At 49.5% G+C, this 19,188-nt stretch overlaps 1 protein-coding gene and 1 long non-coding RNA gene across 2 annotated transcripts in view; one reads left to right on the forward strand and one right to left on the reverse strand.

Moving 5' to 3' along the window:
* Nucleotides 1-1,840: 1,840 nt before the first annotated feature.
* On the reverse strand, nt 1,841-8,046 carry LOC109296851. The gene is made up of 2 exons (XR_002097078.1): nt 2,104-8,046; nt 1,841-2,062 (listed from the first exon to the last, which is right to left on the reverse strand). It is a non-coding gene; the product is annotated as an uncharacterized LOC109296851 (long non-coding RNA).
* The window catches only part of WIPI1 (WD repeat domain, phosphoinositide interacting 1), a 41,419-nt gene continuing 30,272 nt past the window's right edge, over nt 8,042-19,188 (forward strand). Inside the window, exon 1 of the mRNA XM_019516428.1 lies at nt 8,042-8,046. The gene's annotated coding sequence lies outside the window, so the exon portion shown is untranslated. The remainder of the gene's footprint in view (nt 8,047-19,188) is intronic.

Genomic DNA, 19,188 nt, shown 5'->3' on the forward strand with positions numbered 1-19,188 from the left:
GCCCTGTGCCCGGCCCGGTCCCGGCCTCCGGCCTCGGCGATCGCGGCGGCGGCGGCGGCGGCTGCACCGGAAGTCGAGCGCTCGGCCAATCGCCGCCCGCGCTGACGTCAATGCGCCTCGCTCTCACTGCGGGCGTCACCCCGGCAACCTTAAAGGGGACGCGGCGCGGCCCCCGCACCTCCCCTTTAAGCCTCGCCCTTCCCCCCTCCTTTTAAAGGGGAACCTCCCGTCGCGGGGTGGGGCCGGGGGGGAGGAGCGGCCTCCCTGTGAGTACGCCAGGAGTATGGACCCATTCCCCGGATGGGAAAACTGAGGCCGGCGCATGCCAACGCACCCCCCCAGCGCTGGGGCTGGGTATTGGGTGCCCCGGGGGGATGGCTGCTGCTCCCAACGTCTTCATGTATAGCCGAGTACTAAGAAAACAGAACCCCGAGGGTTATTTAATGAGCTCCCCGACTGGAAACGAAGCTGAGAATCCACAGGGGTTTTTCTCACACGATTTCACACTGTTCACAGGCCCGGCGCCAGCAAAGGATGGCTTTTCCACCCGGATGGTCTCTGGTTTTGCCCGTGGAGCTTCAGTTTCTCAGGTTTCTGGCCCAAAACTGAGTCCAAATCCATACGTGGCAAACTTCCTCCATGCCCATCTGGGGCTTCAAATATTTGTAAACCCTCTGGCGGGCGTCCCAACACCTTGGTGGGTACCAAACATTTTTAGCGATCCCTGGGAAACTGCCTTCCTGGCCCAGGATGCGTGCACACTGCACAGGTCACCCAAACGCCACCCCCGGGAGCAGCCCGGGCCGAAGGCCGCAGCACGACCGCAAGAGTCGCGTTTGCAGTTGACTTGAAAACTAAATTCTGCTTGGCTTTCACGAGCAACCCTTCCAGTTCTCCGAGAGCCGGCCGAATGCGTCGGCGCTGCTTAATTAAGATAAAATGCAATCGTTTCTGTATTACCCTGCAGGTGTCAAGTCCGATGTTGGGAGAAATGCAAAGCTGGAAGCAATCCGCTGACGTCCGTGGAGTCTCTCTTGTCCAGAGGAAATGACTGCAACTGAAAGCGATCTCAAAGCCATTTGCAAGCAACAGATCGTAATGGATTGTGAAACGCAACTAAACTAGTGAGACCTGCCTCGACCGACCGCACAAGGAATCCAAGTCAGTCGCTTCGACGATGCTGCTCGTGAACTAGTGGGTTGCACTCCAAACCTTGAGGATATTTCGAAGAGCCCGTTTAAGACAATGGTGCTATCTGCAATGGCACCGATTTCATGGCTGCTTTTAAAACAAAGAGGGTTTTGGATGTTTTTGCTGGATGAAGGTGTCCATTTGTGTTCCTTGACTCTGGATCGTTAAAGCCTTCAAAAAGTCATTTGGGCTCTCAAGAATGCTGCAGCCTGGCACTAAGAAGCAGCCAAGAAGAACAGATAAGGACTCTGAACCCTTGGTCTGATGATCCCATATCAATAAGAACTTCACTGTTCTCATTGCTCCCGGGAATGCTGAAAATAACATTTCCCCAATTTAACCCCATTGAAAAGACAAGTGTTGCACCCTACAAATCTAAACGCCCCAAGATTCGCAGTTGCACCAAATCCCCAATTTCTTTTAATGCTTTTGCTGTTGCTTCTCAGACCCTGTTTCCATGGGGCTGCTTGAGAGCACCAGTGCTGATCTGTTGCCAGGCGTTGCTGACAGGTTATAAAGAGACCCCTGGATTCAGATCTCTGGAAGTTGGAGCAAGTGCAGACCCAGGCCTAGCTCAGATTAGGTCAGTAATAAACTGTATGGAAACCACATGAGAGCTCTAGGAGTTTCAAGCATGGATCCAAAGCTAAAGTTTGATCTTCAGAGTTCAAGTTCATTAGTTCAGAGGTGTCATTAAGGTTGGTGCCATTAGAATAGATTACAAGCAGTGGATCAAATATGCACACACCGTGGAGTAGATTACAAGCGGTGGATCAAATATGTACACACCATGGAGTAGATTACAAGCAATGGATCAAATATGCACACAGCGTGGAGTAGATTACAAGCGGTGGATCAAATATGCACACACCTTAGAATAGATTACCAGCAGTGGATCAAATATGCACACACCGTGGACTCTCATGGGTCTTTTTTTTTCTCATTTAACTCCTACAAGTTTCCCTGCGCTGCAAATGGTTCTTTCTAAAATGGCATTTTGGTGCTATTTCACTGGCTTTCAGCAGTTGCCACCTTCCAGCCCTGTGCATTAGGACACGTCCTTGCATAGCTTTGGGGCAGATCCCATATCCTGCTATGCCTGGAACAAAGATCGAGCCTATAAGTAAAACTTGTCCTGCCGCATTCTCTGATCAGGGAAATGGCGGCTTTATTCTACAGAAATGGTGCTAATGGCTCCACGCCGCTGCGGACGTAGACGGTATCAGGTGCTATGTCACTACATGCAGCACTAGGCATGGGAAGCTGTGTGGTTTTTCACAGAGTCTTCCCAAAGTGAAACCGAGCTCCTCCTAGTTGCGTGTTCTTGGTGCAGCTGCTTCTTAATCACAAGTCAGCAGAGGCTTTTCTGTGACCACTTCTCTTCCGCACTCCTAAATGCACACTCATAAATGTGGCTGTGTTGGGGCCCAGTAAATCTGTCCCTCCAGTCATCTCTAAGAAACAACTCCTATAGGGCCAGCCTACACTACAACCCAAACCGACGGTGCCTCAGCTTTATTGCTAAATACGAAACATTATTAATGAACCACCTGGATACACGGTCAGCGCTGAGCCTATACCTTGGGGTTCAAATGGTGTTATCCTATCTCCTTCCTAACCCACCCTTTGCCTGGAGCTTCTGCAGCGGGGCAGGATGGGAGAGCGGCCCAGATTTCCTGCCGACGCAAGCCCAATAGCTCTGCAGACACCAGTCAAGTGCCATGTAGTAGTGGGGAGGTAATAGTGTTGCGCAGGTGTTACGGGACCACCTTTGCTGCAGCTTTGCCAGAGCAGCACACTTACATTGAACACGGACCCTGGCAAATGGCTTAGCTAGCTCCATTTCACCTCCTGGCAGGGCATCTACAGCACAGCTGTACGATGTGGATTTTGGACAGAGACATGGGGCAGCCTTACAGGACCCACGCTGGGAACAAACGTGCATTAGTGCAGATGCCTCAGTTCGAGTATCAGCCGGGCTGCAGATCCTGCTTTCCCCACATTGGGAAATACCAGGACAGAATCTCATCCTGGAGGAGATCACATCAATTCCCAGGGGCCATGAATCATCACGTGCTGCACACTGCTAGTAAAGACTTGTGGATTTCCAAGCACTAATTGTTCTAGTCTTTTTTCCGAGGAATACTGCTCCAGGGGTGGAATTTCCTAGCAGTCTAATGGCCTTTTGTGGCTGAAGAGAGACTGCCAGGCAGGGGGGGCAGCCAAATTCAACCCTCAGGCAACTCCACCAACATCAGCCAGGTTACCCCGAGGCTGGAGTTAGCTCTGTACACGAGCTGGATTTTTCTCATGCTCTCACAACACTGAAATGAGGGAAAGACTAACAGCCACGGATCTAATTGCACATCAACATAGCTAACACTTCCCATCTGATGCTCTCATATTCCCCTCACAGCCCTATGAAACTGCTCTCAAACACCCGCCTGCTGCTCAGTGGAAGCGACTGGGAAGATGGGCCAGATCCTCATGGGGCAGACATGGGTAGCGGATAGGAAGGGGGTGCATCCTGCAATGGGCAGGGCAGGGGACACACCTCGCAATGGGGCTGCTGGTCTCCTCCATTTGGAAAAGGCGAGCTCACAGAGGAAAGCACCGGCAAACACCCCTGGCAAGGAGGGCAGACTGAGCACCAAGATACCAAAATTGGGGGTCTGGACTCTGAAGTCTTCATGCCCAAGGGTTTCGTGCTTGGCTCCAGACATGTACTGGATACACTTCCAGATTCCTTTCCTTACACTGCTGGGAATCCTCTACCCATTCCCCATCTGAATCCCTTAATGTCTTGTTGGGTTTTTAAACACAGTAAAATCAAACTCCTCTGTTTTCATCTCTGCCCGTGTCCTTTTCTGCCTCTTCATCCCTTCCGCACCCCGGTGCCACCAGGTCTCTTCTCTTGCTGAGCCTTTGATCTTCGTTTCCTACCGCTGGCTTTGTCCTTTCTGCTGTGACCTGTGCCGGGTTCACCCAAGACTCCCCCAGGGCCTGGCACTTCTCCTCTCCTCTCTGCTTCCTCACACCCCTTCCTGCTTCACTTTCCTCCCGGTGATCTCTTCACACCCTCTATTACTGTCCAGTGCTGGCACATTTACAGTGGCATAAAAATGATTGTAATAGCATTAGTTAACATAAGCCTTTCAGGAAAGCCTTATAAAATGCTGCGTGCAGTCAGGACACTCAATGCTTCCCAAAGCCAGTATTATTTTACAGGACTTAGCAGTTGGGGGATCTCTTGGTATAGCTAAGAGTATTTTTCTGGCCCCCATAACAGACATTTCAATACAGATATGACTTACTAAAAAGGAAGGGGACAAAACCAACAGGGTCAGGATGGTGAACAAAGGACAGGAGTCACTCCATGAAGGCATATGAGAGGGTTAGGAAGCACATCTGTAGCAGCTGGTCTTTTCCTTGGTATATATGGAATGGCAGCCAGGCTTTAACAGGAGGTGTTTATGGCAGGAAACAGCTACTACTAGGAATGCAGCCAGATTTCCACAATGCTTAAGTTCCAACTTTTGCAGCTTTACTTACTAAGGTGCTTCTCTATAAAGCCAAGAGAGATGTCCACTGCCTAGATATCACCAGGCCAGGAACATTATTTCTTCAAACTGCAGTATTTTGCAAGGAATGGAGGTGGAACAGTGATGTGGGTTTGGGAAGACCAGGGGATAAGGACATGGAAAAGGAGGTTTTCCCTGCTCTGGATGCTCAGGAAAGAGAAAAGGGCAGACCTCAGAGATATTTTGAAGAGGAGGTAGGATTGGATATAGTCTGACGGTGCATGCAATAAAGAATTGTACTTACAAGCAGCAAGAGTGTTTGATACGAGAGCCCATGAAGTGGAGTGGCCCTAATACATGACCAGCGGTGGCCAAGATGACAGAGTTTTCTACATGGTAGTCCTTAACCACCTTCAGCTTCAAGGAAGAAACATGGCCAATGGATCCAACATGCCCCAACATGCATCACTTCTCATTTTGTCTGGATGAAGATGTGTGCGGACAGTGCAAGCAATTTATGGCCCCAATAACACAACTGTTTCCTAGCAGAAACTGTTATCAGGTCTAACACCCACCCAGTCCACATCTACCAGATAATCGAGAAAAGCCACGAGCTCGCAACACGCAGTGGCAGGGGCACAAGTAGGTTTCTGGTTTTATCTTTCAATAGTTTTTCATTTAATTCCATTGATTTTAAAGTATTGAAAAAGCCATATTCACCCATCTTAAAACAGCAAATAACCATGTCTCTTGCATACTGTGTTACAAAACCTAATTTACAGGAAGAGATGAACTGGCAACGATTCGGCTCATGCCTCAGTTTACTCATCTTCAAGAGAGATGCAGAATGATTCTTTAATTAACGGTCACAAAACACTCAAAGACGTTTGATGGAAGGCAAAGTATTACAACAACCCTTTGCACATCCATTTCCATAGATTGGTCCATTGACGTGTCATGGAAAAGAGGTACTCTTTGAGTAACCAAACTACAATATGAATAAGCAACATTATAAACAGGCATGTGACGTTGCAGGCATAAACTGGGCTCCCAACTCGAGCAATGACTTGACCTCCACTATGGACCAAAATGCTTATGTTGGGTCCCTGAGAGAGCGGGGCTGCAAGCCAACTTTGGTCCTGCTTGGCATCAACCATGTTGCCAGCTATGTGGAATGGTTCCCACAGGAGAACAAGCTTGCTTTGGGTAACAGATCTAAAATCATTTCCGTATGCTTCTTTGGGAAAGAAAATGACTGGTAAGCCCAAGCCAGAGCAACCACGAGCAAGGCCCGGTCAATATTAGCCCATTAGGTTAGGAGCCCAATCAAGGGAGTCGTGTGTATCTGCAGGCTCTGCTGTATATCTGCCGTGGGACAGCACAATTCTGAGATGGGAGATTTCAGACAAAGGCATACAGCGAGAAGTAACGCTAGTTGTTTTTCCACTCTGAGCAAATACAAAGCCATCGATTCAACATAACCCTAGGGAGTGCAGTGCTGGCTCCGGCACCATGTTCTCTGTGAGATGCATAACCAAACTCTCAAAGGTTCATGCAGCTAAAGGGGCCGTGACACTATGAAAAAGTCACTGCAAACTAGCTGAACTCCAACTGGAGTAATCACATGCTGCCTGTCTGGTGTTTTTCCTGCAATCTTCTTCCCTTCCTCTGCCCTAAGATGATGAATATTGTTTCTAAGCCCCTGATATGGCTGCACTCATCAAGTGAAGTGATCCCAAAAGATGGCTCGTATATCAGCTAGTACAATCCCAACAATATTTTCCTGACCTACAGAGCAGGGCTGTGCAGGACTGCAATGCCTCTCATTGTTTCTGGGTAAAAATACGTATACATGCAGTATAACCAACTGCAGGTTTGAGCCCTGGTTAACATAGTGCCGTAAGATGGCAGGTAGACAGGACAGACTAGAAAGGCACTGGAAAAGAAAAGACATTGTAGGGAACAAAGACAGGAAGATGGACCAAATGAACAGAAGACGTTGCCCTCTGTGATCCGTGCATGTGGCTTTATCGTTTTGTTCTAAGAACATGCTGACCTAAAATGCATGAACCTGTTTCAACCCCTGAGCTGCCCCAACAGTGCCTATGCTGCTTGAACATCTGGAAATGTGATTCTCTTACAAGATTGCATTGACGCAAGCCAGTTTTAATAGGACACCAGATAGCATGCAGCCATTATTCACATATTTTTTCCTGGAACAAATAAAATACAGCATCAGGGTTTGTTTTCCAGTGGATGGTAAATACTTTTGTGAAAAGGTCCTGACTTCCCTAGCAGCTGGAATGCAAGCAGTCTGGGAAGGGCTCCCTATGGCAATAGCCATAAAACAGCTTCATTGCAAAGCAGCATGCACAAACACAGCATTGCACAGAGTCCTTCTACCTCTGTCCTTGACTCTAACCACAAATGGCGAAGTAAGCACGTCAAGAAGTCAGTCAAATCCACTATACTTAGTCGAGACTGGCATCCAAATAACATCTTACTGGCTGCAGAATCAAGCCACTTCCAGCGCAGGTCAGTGCAATGTCCTTTCTATCAACTCCTTAAACACGTACCAGGTTACCAATCCATTGAGACATTTTTGCACATCTAAAAGATACCTCGTTCAGCAATCACCTGCCTCCCAGCCTGCAAGAGCCTCATGCAAGAGCAATGAAGAATGCCTCTTTCCATTCTCACACTACTTACCTGGAGTCCTGGAGTTGTACAAACCTCAGTCCAAGGCAGACCTCCTACAAAGCAGTCATGTCCTATATAGTTTGAAACACACACTGGTTTCACATAGTTTCCATCCCAAGTCATTTCCCATCATGTGCCTGTTTAGCGACTGTTTGCTTTGGATCTGTGCTGTGCAGCAATCTTAGTAATGCCCACTTGCTGTTAAAAATAGGGTTTTTTCAGCTTCTGTCAAAGAGATTGAAGACAAGCCGGGCCCAATGGTGTGCGGTTCCAAGATGCCATTTAGCAAGCTCCTGTTTGAAAAGGGAGATCCCAGAGGACGGATCCATGCAGTCTGTATCTCTCCTACTGGGCAATACCTGCTTTCAGTCAGCCACAATAGCACCATAACCATTGCCAATGCTGCCAAAAGCAAAGCCTAAGTGCTTCTGTTCTCTCTGTTTTTCCAATACTATCGGTTTTTCTCAGGCCTGTACAGGAAGCCTCCTTTCATTCACTGAAACACTGCTCTGTCTGACCATAAACTTCCCAGCCAGGTAACGAACAGATTTTTTCTACCTTGTGCTGTCTTTTGGTAGCAAGCCAAATCCCAGAATTCATACTTAGGTTACACGCAAATTGTCCCCACGAAGCAGTGTTGCTGGAGGAAGGACTGGCATTGGCCAGTGGAAATTTTAGGAGTCAGCCCCTTATTACCACCTGTCATCCAAGATGATGCCAGTCTTTCATCTCAGTGGTAATAGCTGGTGTAGGATCCAACACCTGTCATCCAAGAAGATGAAGGTCTTTCATCTACACGTTGCCACATGGTGACGTTGCTACAGCACCATGCGTTAGTACTTCCAAAAGTACTTTCCTTTTGGAAGTACTAAAGCACGGCACAGGACGGGCGGTGACTGCACCGTGTATGCACCACATGGTTAGATTTCGCCACTACATCGCTGCAACGGTGCGCTATACCGGGGGAGTGCACCACTATGGCAACGTAGCTGGGAATCACATGTAGACCCACGTGATCGCTACATCCTCGTGGCAAACTGTACGGCAATGTAGTGCATTGCTATATCACCATAAGGTGACGTGTGGATGCACCCGATGAGTACTAAAGCTTAAGGACCCATCTACTTACGGCTGAAAGCGTCCTCTGTTCTCCAGGGTCACAGCTGGTGCCCCTATCTATTTTTCATGCATGAACCCAGACAACTTCCAGCTCACTGAGAAAATCAATTCCAAGAAGCAAACCACCAAGGGGCATTTGCCAGCCAGACCACATTTCTACCATATGAATAAGAAAGCCTCCAAGAAGAACAAGGACTTGGAGCTGGACACTGCACCAAAACAGCATCAGGTGCAAGACCTCATCGTCCTGATTCAGAAAACCAAATGTGATAGCCAATGGAAGAATAATACACAAAAGCCATAGTGGAGCAGACTGTAAATCCCTCCCTGTTTTTTTCATTTTGGAGAAAGGCATGGGGTCAAAAGTTTGCTCACAGATGTCAACCACGCTAGAAGCTGTACTGTGCTTTAAACAAGGGGGTCACTTAGGTAACTTTACTGCAGGGAACTTAGGTCAAATGCACACCAGCGGTATGCAGCTACATCTCCAATCATTTTGAAAGAGTCACCCAGCTCTGTTTCTGCAAGTGGTTATTGATACGAAGGGACAGTAGGTGGCACTCACCAACACACACCATTCCTGGGTGTTGCAAGTGCAGCTGGTAGGTAGGCTGCAAGCGGTTTCCTTCCTGCAGCTCTGTCTTCCTCTAACTGCTGCTTATACTGAGTCTCAATCACGTTAACAAGATGGGTCAGTTCTCAGGATCACTTCAGCACAAAGTGAATCGGTTTGCCCTGGGCATCTGGCGCACACAAACAAAACACCCAAGTCACAGATGACCGCAGTGTAAGACTGAGGCCCTTGAGTTTCTGTTTTCCTTCTGGTCTGTTGAACTGCAAACGTGGCTTGAAGCGTGTTGAGTGCAGCACATCTTTGTATGCCTGACCGCAGAGGGGAGATCATTCTGCTTGCCTGGTTTTCAGACAGGCATTGGAAAGCAGGCCGCTTCTCCACCAAACAGGTGTAGTGCCAATACGGCAGGGTGCTGGGTTTTTGGTGGTAGCCGTGTCAGTCTAAGGACATGGGCAGGCAAGGCTCTTTGAGTAGATGCGATATCTTTTATTAGACCAGCTGAGCATGACTATGGCAGGGTAACATTTTGCCAGTGTTTTTTAGGCCCCCACTAGAGAAGCAGAGAGAGGGATTCAAAGTCCTTGCTGACCCAGCACACGGCACCTCGGAGAGCGATAACAAAGGGGCCAGTGAACCGCTCTGCTGACGGTCCTTTCAGAGAGTCGATGGCTTGGAATTAAATATTTACCACCCTTCTGTGTTTTTGCCTTGCAAAATCAAGCCAGCTGCGAGTCTGATTTGAAGGAGACTCTGTGACTAAGTTTAGCAACAGAAGGAGCTTTGGTGATCCGGGCCATTCAAGTAAGACCCAGCAAACAAGATGTTTCTAGTCCTCGATTTCTTTTTTCAAAGCCGCCAAACAGTTTAGGTAATGCTGGGGGAAAAACCTGACTGGACGCTAGAGGGTTACCAGCAAGCCTTTATCTGCCGTGGCAGGGGTTGCACGCCGTGGGGCTGTATCCACACTGCTGTCAGGGTCCCCAGCTGCCCTAGCTACCTCTGGCCCCATGAGAAGTGTACCGCGGCATCACAGGCCTCAGCGTGAGCTGTCCAAAGCACGCAGGGCTCTGGGTGCATACGTGAAGGCAAGGGCACTGTAGCTTCACCCTTGGTACTCGAGCCAAACGGACTGGTGCTGCCTCTCAAGTGTCCACACATGGGATATTCCCTAATGCATTTTCCAGTCTAATTTGACATATCCCTAGAGCTGAGGCTTTCACAACATCCAGGGAGACTGGGCTACAGATGAATGTATCATAGCTAGACATTTTTTGTCAATGTGCAGCTAGTTGGGTTTTTTTTAAGTGAGACCATTTCTGTTGGCCAAAAGGAACATAAGGAAACAAAAGGGACTGTGATCAGACTCTCAATAACTTGCAAGCATTCAGACCTTGTGGCCCCAAGTTAGGAAGTACAGCGAGGCTGTCCTCGCAGTAAGCGAGCTCTGCACTTCCAAAGGTGTGGACCTTTTGCACATTTATACTGAAATGATCGAGTATAAAAATCCAACTTCCAGTTCTCTTCATCTGTGTTTCCTAAGGGCAGTACATTGGCCTGACCAACTCCCATGCAAGTCAAGTGGGAACTCTACAAGCACAGGAACTGCAGTGTTGGAAACTTATTGCGACAAAAGTATTGACACCAATGGTTTATCTGGCTCAGTCCCCAGTATCTGCAAGTATCCTACACCAGGTATGTCATGGGCAAATGCAAGAATCTAAAAAATCCTTCTGGGAAATTTCATCCCAACACTGCACAGGCAATGGGCATCTTATGCCTAGCAGTTTGAGAGATTAGGCCTGGACTGTTTTTTCCTACCTCAGGGTGAGGCTGGAGGCTGCTATGTAGCCTTCAAGGAACTAGTAGGCAGCCATAAATCCCCTGGATCATGATGTATGCAGAAGAGGTTGTCAGGCACCTGATAAATCCACTTGTGGCTGACAAGCCCAAGAGTGACCCAGCGTGTTGCCTGTTTCACAGATCCAGGTGTTGTCCGAGTTGGAGTCCAAGTTTACAGCAGGCTGCTTCCTTCTTTCTTGCTTTGCCTCCATCCTCTGGATCGAAGCTGCTTCATGTTGAGCTGCAGCCGGAGGCAGGTGTCCCCTCCAGATCGGACAGGATACTGCATGCTCCTCCCAGCTTTCTACATTGATGCTGAATGACTTCATATCATTTTTGCACGTCATGGTACCATCCTAGAGGGTGACCCTACTTTCTACAGCCGTCTCAAATCTCATTGTACAAAATATTGTTGGGGATACCTTGGGGCTCCTTCCATTCTCCTGACACGGCTGAGCCATTGCAACCTCTTCTTCTTGATGGTGCTTTCTAAGTGTGTCAGTCCTGAGTGCACCTCTCCACCTCTGTTTGGCATTTTATCTTCCCACTTTATTTTCAGGATCTTGCTCAGGCATCTTATATAGAAACTGTGCAGTCTCCTGATGCATGTGCGGTATGTCATCCATGTTTCTGAACCATAAAGCAGGGATGAGGGCAAGTCTCACAGAGGTGCATCTGCACCTTAGTTGATAGCTTGTTGTTATTCCACGCACTTTTCTGTAAGAACCCCAAATTCTTGCCTGCTTTTCTGATTCGGTCAGTTCAGTCTGAAGGTCGAGATTCCTGCTGATCACAGAAGCCAAGCAGCAAAAGCTGTTGCTGACACCAAGAGATTTACCCTCCAGAGTGATGGCAGGCACTGGTTCTCCCCCCCTTCCCCGGTACATGATCCCTGTCTTCTTGAGACAAATTGTCAGCTGCACAGAGCTAGTGAAGATATAACATACTCCTTAACATGTCAAGAGGCTCTACTTACTGTCAGATGGGCAGGAGGAGATTCTCAGGAGAATTTTCTTTAGTACTTTTTCCGTCACCAAAGTGAAGCATTTGAAGAAGAGGAGTCGCTTGGAGCGACACGTGCCAAGAAGAGGCGCAGATCACTCCTGGCATCGAGCCACATGCTTCAATAGCAAGGAACATAGGACCCAATTCTCCACTTCTGTGCACCAGTCTGACCCACTTCCTTCCATGCAGTTACTTCTGATTTACAGCCATATAAAGTAGGGGGTGACTTATTAGGATTAAGTGAATCCGTATAAAGTATGAGGCGATCTTCCATGGAGTTACTTCTGATTTACAGCCGTATAAAGTATGGGGCTTGTGTATTCCACATAGCTATGTTAGACAGTTTTTCTTAAATGAATATTGTCCTAACCTGCAGCGATGCATGAAAGCCACCACACAGCCTAACCATTAGACATAAAGACAAGATGGTGCACGCATTATAAAAAGTCTCTCAATTGTGTTACCCAAAGAAACAATGGAACTGCACCCACCACTTTCACCATTCATTGTTAGACATACAGGACCCGATATTCAATACAACTTACATGCAGAAAACATGCATATATATTCATGCCCGCCGACCTGAGAGGTATGTGAACAATGGTATACCTTTATTGCAGCAATTCTCAACCGGGGTGCTGGGGCAGGCTCAGTCCTAGCTGGCTACCACCCTGCTCCTCCGCAAGTGAGAACTGTAATAAATAGTTTATGAAGTGGGGTGCCGCTCAATTCCCAACTTATGGATGGGTGCCTTGAGTCCGGCAATGGGTGCCTTGAGCCTAAGGTGGCTGAGAACCACTCTACTATTTGCAAGCACAGTTTTTGCCCATGCAGTCAGTAACGTAGCAGGTGTTGTTCCAGGGTTAATTTACTCAATCAGACCCCTGCAGTCTACCCACAGATGTACATGCTGAATTTTGTAACCCATCCCCTGAAGCTGTACTGGAGCATTCGCTCCCTCCTCCCCACCATGTCTGTAAGAGAAGAGTGCTTCACTTTGCGGTGTGCTGCATGAGCCCAGTGCCATTTCAGAGCATGGTCCTGCACTTCTCCAAGCACGTGTTCCCACTGATGTTTAAGAAATGTGGAGAACAAGTGCTGGTTTTACAAAGCCTCTTTGTCCTTTGTGCAGCGTTTCAGTGCTGATGCAAAAACTAGTTTGTTCCCTTCGAAAAGACACGCAGGAATTTCCAGCGCACTTTTCAGCAGAGTTTGAGCCTACAGCAATTTCCTCAGCTGATATTTTACAGACCCATTCGGCACCTGTTGGACTTTGCTTTTGTTTGACTCTTGTGTAATCGGCTGCCAGTTCCCTGGTATCGTTGCTTGTCACGTTTAATCTTTTATATACTGACCTCTGCTGGTTAAAACCCAACTGGGTTTCATCCCCTCGCTGCTGACCGGTAGTTCCCTGAATTGCTGTAATGAAACCACAGAAGAAAATTGTATTTGGAATAACTTCATTAAAATTAGTTATGGTACACAACAGAACAGGGGTTGGCAACTCCAGAGCATGGCCTCGACTCTGGGCAGCTGTTGCTGGCCACGGAGCCCGGGCTGCTGGCATGTGCACCGCCACCAGCAATGAGGATTTGGTCTGCCCCAGCATACCAAATCGAGGTGTGGGTCAGGGCTCGGATGTTTTTGGCACTCCAGCCAAAAACACTGCCAACCCCTGCACCAGAACTTGATTCTTTTATAATGTTTCCCCCCTCAAGACGGTTTGCTGGTTCAAACAGATTTTAGGCTTGGTTTTTGGAAAGCCCAGTTGGGACTTTCCTTTTGCAATCAGTGTGGCAAGCCAGTAGGAGGTGCTACCATGCTGAGCCACCCGCTTCGCTGTGCCTGACCAAAACCTCACTTGGAGTGTCTCCTTTGGGGTGCCCACATCCAGCCGACCTCTTTTCTGCAGCACACCCACAAGCCTGGGGTAATTGCTGCCACCACCCGGGCTTTGGTCTCTGCTAGGGCTCTGTGCCACCTGGAGTACACAGACCCTGCTGACCTTGGGGGTGCTTTGCCCACTGGTAGTATTTCTGGGTGCTCCTTACAACCTGGAGCCACCCAGGAGGTTTTCAGGTCATACTTCACCAAGCTCTACTAGGAGCATAAAGGCCTGTCCCTCCTCTCAAGCGTTCACAGCTAGGTGTGTTGTAACAGATAGCTTGTATTCATCCAAGAGATGGAGAATGGAGGAGTATAAGATGGAAGAGTATTAGAAAAATGCCTTGAGCCAAACAGAATGGGCTTGGTGGCCCTATGGATATGCGTCTAGTTCACTTAATCCTAAATTACTGGCTGAATTACAAGCGAGTTACTCACACATTCACCCAGAGACTGATGGAGCTTTTGGAGGTCTTTTGCTTGTTTCAACATCCCAAAAATGTCTCCCCACTCAAGGAGGGATCCCCTTTTACCTCTTTTCTGACCTCATTGCTAAGTTCCAACCACAACCAGTATCCTCAGAGCAGGGCTGATGCCGGCCAGTTAGTTTGAAAAACATCAGCAACCCCCGGTGAAGTGACCAGTACTTCACGGGTACTTGGGTGGGAAGCTGGAACAAAAGGAGGAGCAAGTCCCCACTCCCAATAGAGTCACCTCAGTGACCAGGTGATCCAGCAGCCAGAGCATGAAACCAGAGTGGGGACTGGGCAGACTCCCAGGAGAGAGGCCACCAAAAAAAGAGATTTCTCCAAAATCAGCACATCCATTTGTCTTCTCGGCTTTTCATAGTGTTCTTCACAGAGATGGCAGCGCATTGCAGAAAAAACCCTGAGCTGAATTCTGCTCTGCAATGGTGATCTGAGCCACCTTGTATGCTGTCGTGGACTGCTTCGATATATTGTGGTTTTTCAAGAGTCAAGGTCACACCATGTCTTCAGAGTTAGACCAGGCATTCTCTGCTTAAACCAGCCATCTTCCAGACCTGCATGTCACAATCCTAATCCACTGCTAGCTCCCTCTGCTTCCCAGGGCAAGTTACAGATTCATACCTCAGTTTCCCCATGACAAAACTTATATTGTTTCTCACTGAAGAGGTAAACAGACATTGCCCAATTCCCAGGCTTTTGAGGAGTGGGTCTGCACTTTCAGAGTGCACAATTACTTGTATATTTACCACATGTAGCTGCTCAGGCACAGATCGGGGACAGATAAAACAAGCATTTCAATAGAAAAGAGAAGGGGAGTGTTTACCGAGCTGCAAGCTGATCTTCGTAGCTGTTTCGTATACCTGTTCCATCCCAGAGCAAGTGAAGTTAATCCGTGGTAATTTGGCAGCTGTTTCATTGTAGGGAAAATTTACTGATGGATGAGAGTAGACACATGAAACAGTTACAGCTGATCTGTCACCAGCTCATGTGCAAAGAGAGAATTATGGCATCTGCCCAAGCCAGGAGCTTATTTAATGTGTCCAGAACGTGCAGGTGGTCTCAGGGGGGTGGGAAACAGCCCTCCGAGTGCTGCATGACTCTGGACACATCCATATGCTCCAGTTTCTTTATAGGTCGTGGACCCCATGACCTACTCCACTGCACCAGGTCCAAGCCATTGTAAATCCTGCTACTTCTACTTACAGGAGCTGGAGCAGAGATGAGGGCTAATGTCAGATCTGAATACCAGCAGCCACACATTCACAGCAGGGCTCGTATGGGACTTTAACAGCACACGAGTCCTATGCTGGTCCCCCGCACAGGAATGAATGCCGGCCTAGAGTTAATTCCAGCATGTCGTCAAGCTCATGTGAGCCATTTTCTAGCTTCCCTTTGGACAAGACAGTGAGAAACCAATCTCAAGCCGCTCGATGGCAGCAATCCGAAGTCACTAGATGGCAGCAGTCAACCTGAGCAACATTTAGAGACAGGAAACAACAGGTCAACATTTTTTTAAAGACTTTCTGAGTTTTCACATGACTCAGAAACCCCAAACTTAGAGTGTCACCCTCATGGAGAGCCTGGGCCCCCAGACTGCAGCGGCCAGGATACACTAATACCGAAATAGGGTTAAAGACGATCAGCAGGGGGAAAATGCCCTTTCTGAGACTTCTTTAGCAGGCACAAAAAGTTTGCCTCCAATAAAAGGTGCTTATTTTCTTCCCTATCAGAAATCCAGCTCTTGCCCATCCTCCTTCCTGGGAGGCTGCAAACAAAGACTCACAGGAGGCACAAGCACCAAGGGCGATAGCACGAGAGCTATTCACTCCACCCAGGAACATCAGATACACCAACTGCAGAGACTTCCTCAGCCTGACAAAGGGTTTTTAAACCTGAAAGCTTGCTAAAAAAATTTTTTCCAACTATTTAAGTTGGTCTAATAAAAGAAATCAGATTCACCCAAAGAACCTTGTCTGCCTGTGTCCTTAGACCAACACAGCTACATCCTAGACCCCAAGCACCAATGGAGATTTTTCAGACTGTTTGAGAGAGAATAACCACACATGCACAGTCTTTAATAATAGCCATTTCATCCAACTGTCTGAGAAGCCACTACGAGCAAAGCTTTTTGAAATCCCCACCCCTTTGGAGAAGGGGTGAATGAGTTTAGTTTCCTGACCTCTAAATGATGCCTTTGTTTTCTGGACAAGAAGTTACTTGCTATTTGCATAAGGGGGCTACAACAAGATACAGAGCTCTGCTCCTGAAGTGGAATGATTACAAGCTTAATTTTCAGTCTGTGTGTAGGTGCTTTTTTTGCTGGAAGAAGGCCTCACACACCATGTTCAGTTCCTGCTGTTCATCCCCACCTCTGCTTTCAGGCCTGATCCTGCACAGTATAGAAGCCTTACTCTCAACACCCAAAAATGCAAATTTAGGTGCATTAAAAAAACCCCACTAGGTAAGAGTGCTGGAAGTGGCCTGAAATAATCTGCTCACTCTCACATGCTGAGCTGCTGACTGTGATGCCACCTTGCCTGCATGCTCAGAGCTAGTCCAACAGCAGCACCGCAGGAAATACATTTGGGAAAGAGGAGCAGGATCCTGATCTACCCCCTCAGCAAACACGTGCACAATGCAAGGGTCGTGCATCTGGAGGCTCTGGTGTGGCCCTTTCTGATTTTGCCAGGTCAGGCCCCCCAGGCGTCACCGGGACCAGATCCCGAAAAGGCCCTAAGAGCCTGCAGTGGGATTTCAGAGGCACCCAAATTCCAGCTAAGTCCAAACTTGCATTCCTGAACATCCCCATTCAGCTGCCCCTGGTCCTCAGGGCACCTCAATCCCATGGGCACCTGCCTATTAGGCCCCGGGGGCCTAATGCTCTGCTTCTCTGCATGTCCAGAGGCCCCGCAGTCTCATCAGCGCTGATCGGGATCCCAAAACCAGGCATCTCCCCATCACAGGTCCCCAAGGGGCCTCTGAGCATGTCTAATACACCTCCAGGCTGCAGCTCCACGCATGGTCCAGCAGCAGCCGCAGGCTTCTTTTAAAGCACAGCTGGAGGCAGAGCCCTTCCTTGCTAGGGGGCACTTGCCCAGGATGTGGCAAGCCCAGAGAAATTGCTGGCCATGAACGGTCCATACACGGCGCTGCAACCCCTGGCCCTGTCCGGGCTGCGGGAGAATTGTACAAGAAAATAGAGAGCAGGTCCGAGAGAGACCCAGGGAGAGCACAGAGGGGTCCGATGCCCAGCTAGCCCTGCCACCATGCCATCGGTCCCCAGAGAGATGAGCTTTCAAACACCTGCCTCAATTCTGACTCCCCGGTGTGTGGTTCGCCCCCAAGAAGAGCCACTCCCGTCGTTTGCTTTGATACTGGAGCGCAGGGTGAGAAGACGATGTCTTCACCGCCACCATTAAGCATTAATCTGTAGGCAAGTATCTGCAACAAGACGGGTCCGTGCGGCTGCAGCAATGTCACATGGCAACGTGCCCGTGGGCGGCTTCCCCGTGCATTACACAAGTCTCAGGCTTTTGTTTTACTGGAGCTTTGTTACTCCAGGCAACAAGCTCCCAGGTGTAGCAACTGGTCCGAGACCGGCTCAAAACTAGGCGTGAAGCTCCTCAGATTCCTTCCTGCTTGGGACACATCAGTATTTCATCAGCAAACATTACTTCATCTTTAAGAACAGGCCCTTGAAAACCAGCTTGAAGCTTTGTGTTTGTTTTTTTAAATCAAGACATTACAAAATCCAGTGTGGATTAAAGCGTTTCCCTCAAAGCCCCATCATTTTCGCAGGTGATTCCCCTTCTGCAACACGGTCGCTGCAACATTGCACAGGAGAATCATCTGCAGGGGACTGAAAAGCACATGCAGGTTTCTAGGTTAGCGGCCTTTTTAAGTCATCTGGTTTAAACAAAACCGTGTTCCCCAACAGTGCTGCAGCAAGGGGGAGGCCCAGGCACCGAATCAAAGGGAGCTGCCAGCGGCTCGTTTTGGGGGGCACAGGGACAGGGCAGCTCCTGCTGCTGCATGCGCCCCATGGAGCCGCACGCAGCTGTTGCTGCGGGCACCAAACTCGGTTGCTGTGGCATCCGCTCCCCAAGTCCCTGCTATGCCCGAGACAAATCATTTGGGCCTTCGGGGATCCCTCGTTTTAAAACACTGGGGGTATGAGGCCTGAGACGCTGCAAAAAGGAGCGGAAGCCGGCCTCCACACCCGTTTCTGTGCCATCCCGTGTGGTTTCCGGTACACAAGCAGGTGCACGTGGCAAGCGTGGCGGGCACGTACATGAGTGTTACTCGTCTCACGGGGCCGAGGCCCTGCCCAGGCCTCGACACCTGCGTTCATGGGGCTGTCGGCATGTCCACAGCCTCCCCCGGCCAGCCTCCTCGGCTGCTCCTAGGGCAGGTCCGGACCCCGGGGCTGCTCCCGGGCGACTCACGCGGGCGCCTTCCACCGCAGGAGCGCGGGCGGAGAACCGAGCCTGCCCAGCGCCTGGCACCCGGGTGGGAGAGGCAGAGAGAGGAAGCCGGCTGTGCAGCTGGGCAGTCCCCGGGGTCTCAGCTATGGCTCTGGCCCTGCTCCAACACTCGGGGCCAAGTGGCCTCCTTCCACCTGGCAGCAAGGCCTGGGCTGTGTGCCCCCCACAGCTGTGCCCTTGTAGTTGTGCCCCCCTTCCAGCTGTGCCCCCCTTTCCAGCTGTGCCCGCCTCGCCCCACATCTGTCCGCCCTGCCGTCTGATGCAACCACAACACCACCACGTGGCCACAACAGCTGTTCCCCTCTCCGGCCAATCGCTGCCGGCCCCGCTGGCCGAGGGGGCGGCGCCCGGCCCCTGTCCCCGCCCCCGGCGGCGCGTCCGAA

The sequence above is a fragment of the Gavialis gangeticus genome, unplaced genomic scaffold (assembly GCF_001723915.1).
Source record: "Gavialis gangeticus isolate Ggan-Ray unplaced genomic scaffold, GavGan_comp1, whole genome shotgun sequence".
Lineage (NCBI taxonomy): Eukaryota > Metazoa > Chordata > Crocodylia > Gavialidae > Gavialis > Gavialis gangeticus.